Source organism: Otolemur garnettii, unplaced genomic scaffold, assembly GCF_000181295.1.
Source record: "Otolemur garnettii isolate 467f Iridium unplaced genomic scaffold, OtoGar3 scaffold00066, whole genome shotgun sequence".
NCBI classification, from domain to species: Eukaryota; Metazoa; Chordata; class Mammalia; order Primates; family Galagidae; genus Otolemur; species Otolemur garnettii.
The window spans coordinates 5,949,945-5,957,469 of record NW_003852461.1 but is presented as its reverse complement, the minus strand read 5'-3'; positions in this window follow the sequence as shown (position 1 = coordinate 5,957,469).

The window sequence follows — 7,525 nt, the reverse complement described above, 5'->3', positions numbered from 1 at the left end:
AGCCTCCCGGTAGCTGGGACTACAGGCGCCTGCCACAATGCCCAGCTATTTTTTGTTGTAGTTGTCATTGTTGTTTAGCAGGCTGGGGCCGGGTTCGAACCCGCCAGCCTCAGTGTATTCTGGGGCCATAACCACTGTGCTATGGGCGCTGAGCCCATATACTCCTTTTAGAGGGGAGAGGAGAAGAGGAATATACTTCTAGGGAGGATGAATGGATGAGGGAGACAGACTGACTTGTAAACGATTCTCTTTGCAAATTTAAATTAACCTTGAAAGACAGTATTATATTTAAAATTATTTTAAAGCAAGGGTTACATTCTTGATTTTTCTTTCCTGCAATATAGTGGGATAACAAGGAAGGGAAGGGGAAGGGAGGAGAGGGGAGGGGAGGGGAGGGGAGGGGTGGGAAGAGAAGGGAAGGAGATGGTTCTTTTGCTAATTCAGTTTGGTTATGCAAATGGAGGGAAAACCCCTTCCAAGGGCCTGGTGTTGTCTAAGGGCCTTTAATTCAAAATACTGTTTATACAAAGGAGTCATATTTGGGGGTGAAATGTCCTGACCTCCTTCACCAGGATGGAAGGTGACCAGTTCGTGAGCCTGAGCTTAGTGAGAGGGGCCAGCCTTTGTGGTGTGTTCTTCCAGGGGATTTAGAGGTTGTGATGACTTCAGGGCTGAGAGAGGGAGAGCGAAAACCCAAAGGCCCAGAGATCTGCTCACCTGGGGCTTTCCAAACAGGGGCTTTTCCCTAAGAGTCTTTCTGTGGGGGCATTGCCCACTTACTTATCAGGGGAAAAGTTTGGCACACACTTTTTCCTAGAAAATGTCCCGTAACATCAAAGAGGGAAACCGTAGAACCAAGAAAGGTAAGAATTTCTTCAGCGATGGGCTTGGGACCAATTGGGTCTCAGCTGTCCAGGAAGCAGAATCCTTAGTCCAGGGGGACCCAGGAGAGGGGGAGGTTTGATCTTCTGCCGTACCCAGCAGCAGGTAGGTGAGAGGACCCATCAGACTCCGGGCTGGCTGCTGTTTTGAGAAGAGACTTCTGAGACAGGACTCCCCAGCTGCACTCGGAGAAATTCCATTCAAATTGTTTCCGGGGTCCACTCTTGGCTGGGCACCCCTACTTTCCTGTCTCATCTTCCTCTCCTCCTCCTGTCGTCTAGGAGGGAGTCTTGATGTGTTTACAAAAGCAGTTTCCCAAATGCCCCTTCTCTTTCCTTCCTCCTGAAGGTTTTGCAGGCTGTTCCCTCTCCCTGGAAGACACTCCAGGCCCTGTGCTTTCCTCCCAGCCTCCCGCTCCTCCCTCCTCCTCCTCCTCTCCTCTCCCCAAGGCGGGTAGAATATGGCTCTTTTCTCTGCTAACATCATCTCACACCACCCTTGTAATAACATTTCTTACACACTGTAACTTCATTATTAAAAAATTTTCCACATCAGACTGGGAGATCCTTGAGGGCAGGTACCCCATCCTTTTTAAGACTGTGTCTTCTAGGGGTTCACAGCCAAGGTCATGGAATTTGGGTTGAGCAAGTCCTAAGAATTTCAATCACTTGAGGAGAGTTAAAAAGATCATAACCAAGTATGCATGCATGAATTCATTTCTGGGTAATCACAGATTTACTAATAGATGTGGGGCCATTGATTCATTTAACTCATAGGCAAATTTTGAGAGAACAGTCAGTAGGATCCACTGAAAAAGATATTGGGCTTGAGGGCAGAAAGCCTGAATGCCAGTTTTACCACTACAGATCAGGAAAGGTTACTGATGGGTATCTGGCCAGTTTTCCAAAGGGCTTTTTCATTGGCCTTATAAAGTCAACCTTAATTCCTTAACACAGTCTGGAAATGCTATTCCAGCCAAAGCCTTGGTCATGTTAGGCCCACAACCAACCTGGCCACATGGGATTCTGCCTCAGTTTCTTATAAGTGTGCCTGCACAAAGTCTTTTCACTGCTCTCTCTCAAAGGGCTTTTTTGGCCAGAGGCAGATAGGCATTTCACCTATACACACCACTGGCAAGGCTCGGCCTTTCTGGGCAGGGTTGTCTGTAATGGGAAAGAAGAATTCCCATCATCCTCACAAGATTAAATGAGATAATAGGCTTGAAAAAACTGTAGTGAGATGTGCAAATGTCAGCACTTACTACACTTGAGGTGTAGTTGAGGAAAACTAAACCAAATTAGTGTCACCAGAGTTGGGGATGGCTTCACGCACCAGTAAGGAAGATGTTATCTCTCACACTCCCAACCACTCCCCTCTATGGCCACTTACTCTCTTTTGGGACACTGGGCTGGGACTTTACAAACCAAATTCCTGCTTTGCGGGTCCATTTTAGGTCCTGCCAATACGGAATGCCCGGCTGTTAGGAGGAGGAAGAGATGACTGGCTCCTTCCTGTGTGCTTCCTGTTCCTGGGGGCATGGCCTCAGCCTCGCTTCTGCACCCGGCAGCAGCAGCTGCTTCCACTGAGTCCAGCTGGCAGTGTTTCCTTGGCTGAGCGGCCTCGTTGCACTCCTGCCGCCCCAGCTTCTGGCAGTCCCTCCTAGGGGCCAAGGTCCCAACTCCACAGAGATCCCCTTCCAAGCCCAGGGACCTCACTCAGCACCAGCTGAGAAAATCCCCCCTTGCTAGCCATGTGTTGAAAGGCCGGAGTGCAGGGGTATGATCACAGATGGCTGCAGCCTTGAACTCTTGGGCTCAAGCCATCCTCCCGCCTCAGCCTCCCAAGTCGCTGGGAATTACTAGGTGCATGCCACTGTGCCTGGCAAATTTCTGCCTTTTAATGATTCTAAACTCTGAATTTGTCTAAGAGGTAGTCACTTCATGTGATTGCTAGCATCTATTACTCTTTTTGCTATTTTAGTTCTTTAGCATCTAGTTAACAATTTTTTTCTGTTAAATTCTCTTATTAAAAACGGTATGTTTCCTGTCTGCCAATTGTGTTCTGACCCACTACACAAACGTAAGGTTAGATTTGAAAGAGAAGTAACAGAACTTGCCTAGAAGAGCTCCAGAAAGTCCAATGGCCCTTTATGAAGGCTCTTTGACAGATTCTAGAATGTTCCTAGGGTAAGCAGCTGCTACGATGGCCCCTAATGACCCTCACATGCTAGTAATCCTGGCTGATTTGATGAGGTCATTTCTAAGATTAGGTTATAAAAATGTCTGTGGTTTCCATCCTCCGGATCTCTTTTGCATCACTCACTTTGGGGGAAGCCAGCTCCAAGATTGTTTGGCCACACTGTAGAGAGACTCTCGTAGTGTGGGGGCAAGGCCTCACATATACATGTGAGTTTGGAAGCAGACCCCACAGTCCCCAGACGGGACTGCAGACCTCACAGTCCCCACATGGGACTGCAGACTCCACAGACCCCAGATGGGACTGCAGACCCCACGGTCCCCAGACGGGACTGCAGACCCCCCAGTTCCCAGATGGAACTGCAGACCCCACAGAGCCCAGACGGGACTGCAGACCCCACAGAGCCCAGACGGGACTGCAGACCCCACAGTCCCCAGATGGGACTGCAGACCCCACGGACCCCACATGGGACTGCAGACCCCACGGACACCAGACAGGACTGCAGACCCCCCAGTTCCCAGATGGAACTGCAGACCCCACAGATCCCAGATGGGACTGCAGACCCCACGGTCCCCAGACGGGACTGCAGACTCCACAGACCCCAGACGGGACTGCAGACTCCACAGACCCCAGACGGGACTGCAGACCCCACGGTCCCCAGACGGGACTGCAGACCTCACAGTCCCCACATGGGACTGCAGACCCCACAGTCCCCAGATAAGACTGCAGTCTCAGCTGACAGTTTCATTCCAACCTTATGAGAGACCCTAAGCCAGAGGCCCTCAGCCAAACTGTACCCAGTTTCCTGCCCCACAAAATTGAAACGCTGAATGTTTGTTGTTTTAAGCCACTAAGTTTTGGAGTAACTTGGTCATGCAGTTCCTTTTGTTGAGAAAGTGTTAAGGACAAAAAGGGAGCATTTCCAACTTTACTCTCCTGATCACTGAGCATAGACAACGGCCTTAAGAATCGGCACTTAAAAATGGTTTTATTCAGTTGAATATTCTTTTAGCACCTATGATTTTACTTTCTCCAAATCTGCAGTTCCTTTTTCTGTGCAATGTGTGCTGTTAGAGATTTGGGGCAAGGAAAATAATACATATTTGTAGAGAATCTCTTGGCTCTAATTTACCCAAGGGCATACCCTGAGCTAGGTATTAAGTAAAGAAAAAAAAAATGTATATTTCAAACTCCAGACCTCTTTTTTTAAGGCTCTTAGAAGTTAAATTGAGGTGACAAGACACAGACAAAATTAAGTAATGGAAGGAGACCGAGGATAATCAGGATTCTTATTTGCAAACAGCGTATTTGTCAGGGTAGGTCAACGTCTCTACCAGGGGAGCGCAAAACTGTCAGTGCTGCCACAGTATGAAGTTCATTTCTCGGCACTTGGAGGCAGGGGGACTGTGTTCTGTGTACTCACTCAAGAACCAGCAGCTCAGGGTCCTCTTATCATGTGGCTCTGGCTTCTTCTAAAAGACTTCCATGAACAGCTGGGGAAAGGAAGAACGTGGTGGGCGAGGGGGAGGTTGTTTGGGGCTGGTTCTCACTACTCCTTTCTGTAGTCCCCTGGCCAGGACTTAGACATCTGGAGACAAAACCCTGCAAAGCAGGCTGGGAAATGTAGTCAGCTGTGAGTCCAGGTGGGAAGGAAGTGATGATGGTGAACGCACAGCAGTCAGCCTCAAAGACACTAGTTGAGACACTAGGTTGAATTCCGGGGCGTGTGCATAGCTAGTGATGCCAAGCGGAGTGGTGCCACTGTCTCCAAGGCCTCCTAGAGGAGGGTCAGCGGAGCGGAGCTCAGCCTGAAGGACGGTTTGCTTCTTTCTAATGATCTACCAAGAGGGACGCACCTGTGAAATCCACACGAAGGCACGACACGTCCTCATACGCCCTGCATGTAGCTCCCAAGACAGATGAGAAGTCAAAAGGATGAGGCGTGGAGACAAGGTTGAGCCCAAAGCTGGCACAAGAACAATCTATTTCAGATGTCGCTGCTGACCCTGTCAACACCGAACATTCACTGCCACATGACCAGACACTAGTACCCTGGAAAGCTGTGTCCTCACACAGTAGCAATGGGTCTAGCTAGCTCTCCGGGGTCTCTCTTATGGGGGGGTCTCTTTTATACTGTCTCTTGGGTGATTAGGTTTCAACATATGTATTTGGGGGCCACAGACGTTCAGACCATAGCATCATCTTACTGGCTGCTTTCTCAGACCACTCTGGGTGCCACGTCTGGGCCTCTGAGAAGCAGACATCACACAGATTTTAATGTATAGGAAACTAGTCAGGGAAAGTGGCCGGGGAGCCTGAGAGAGTGGTAGGCTGGGATGTAGGTCTGAACCCAAGTGCAGGAGAGGGGCACTTAGGGCAGGAAAGTTGGGTAGAAGTGTCTCAGACTACGGTGCAGTTCCAGGGAAGTGTGACCAAGTTGTCCTGAACCAAAGTGGCTCACTGGAGGACTCCCTGGTCCCCGGGCTGTCTTCCCATTCCTGGAGTGGTGGTAGGAGGATGGACTTCAGCCCCCAGCAGGGACATCCTGCATGGCCTGTGCAGCTGGACATCTGAGGAGCCCACTGTCATCACCACCATAGCAGTGGACAACCCAAACGCTCTAAATCAGTGGCTGAGCCTAATGTGTCTAAGAACCAACCCTCACCCATCATTCCAAAGAAAGAAGGGTAAAAAGGCCCTTGGATTCTTAGTCAGGGAAGGTAAAAAAGGCAAGGATCATCTCTGCAATTCTTTAGCCCACTACACATCTTTAAAATCATTAATTTCATTAATAAAAACCTGCTTCTAATTATGCTAATTATCGAGCTTCTGGTGTTGAATTGAGACACAGATGACCAAAATGTTGTCTCGGGAGCGTGGCCTCTTAACTAAATACTAGCTGAACACCTCGGCTGTGAGTTTCTGTTCAGGGGAATGAGGCATCGCTGGTTATAAAATAAAGCAATCTAACGAAGTCTCAAAAAGTTCACTGAATTATGTTAAAGCAATTTGGAAACAATCTAACACTGTGGTGTCACATAAGGCAAAGGCGATGAGGATGGAACAAAACTGACTAACATCTTAGAAACCTTGAGCTAATCCACCTACGATGCCTAGAACTCTGCCGTAAAGGACAGACAGTGTTTTATAATATCTTGTGTAGGGTTACAGAAGCCTGTGATGCCATCGCACAACCAGGGTTTCCTTATTTCTCTTTGCCAGGAGATGGACAGAAGCAAGCTGAGGATGGAGCTGACGGTGCTCGTGGTGAGGAGAGAGGGCTGGACCCGTATGTGCTACACACACAGGATGTGTACAGATAGGTGGCTCGATTAGGTGACTGTAGCGGTCTGTATAGCCTATGGCTAGGAGGAGTGGGTTATAGGAAATACCTGTAATGGAACACCTTGGTGGACAGGGCATGGAGAGAGATTTAGTTCTAACAAGCATGAGAGCTCACGAGATGAGAGCAGTGGTGAATTGGCAGTCTCTACACCTGTGGGGTTGAGAGGCACGAGCTCAGCCTTATATTAGGCTGGAGGAGAAGGCAGACAAAAAGCATGTGCATTCTATCACGGGCAGGCTTACTCTGACTCTGTCTCCTCTCCTGCCTGCAGAACGCCAGCACGGCGTCTCTCTCCAGAAGATTACCGAGCTCTGCTAAAGACTAAGATCTATCTGTTCTAAGAAGACTGCTTTACTCTCTCTAAGACTCTCTCTCTCTCTCTCTCTCTCTCCCCCGCCTCCCTCTCTCTCTCCAGCTAAAGTAGACAGCCCTCAAGCACCTAAGAGAAACTGTTCCTGAGCAAGGTAGCTTAGCGGTCCGCGTCCGGAAACTACCTAAGCTGGGCCTGAGACCTGGCCAGTCCCGGGCCCTGACAAGTGGTGTCAGAAGCAGATCCTGACAGGTGACTGCTGGAAAGGGCAGGCTGCACCCCAGCTCTGCATAGGTGTGTCACAGGCAGAGAACTGGGGAAAACAAGCCCATTCAGGTGGCACTTCTGATTGGTCAGCATTTGTGTTAACCTCACCATGAATGTTTACACTGGCTTTGTGACTGTTAAAGTCTTTTCCGACAATACATCATCTCATTTAATCCTCATGACCCTGTGAGTGGAGAATTTTTGTCCCCATTTTTCAGAGTTCCTAAGGTGTACAGAGTTATTGTGAAGCCTCAATCAGAGCCATTTCTCCTGCCTCTTAGACACCAGCCCCATCTTCATTCATCACCAGCTGCCACTTGCCAGCGCTTGAGGGTACAGAAGTGACTAAGGACACCTCCTGTGCTCCCAAAGTAACTCTGCGCTGTAAGAATTCTTTGAGAATATTTGGCATTTCAAGGAATTCTGAGAAGGAGGAGGAAAATTACACGTGATACCATTTCCCTAGAAGTGTTTGCGTGCTTAATGTTGCTTTTAAATACATTTTATTTTGGAATAATTATAGA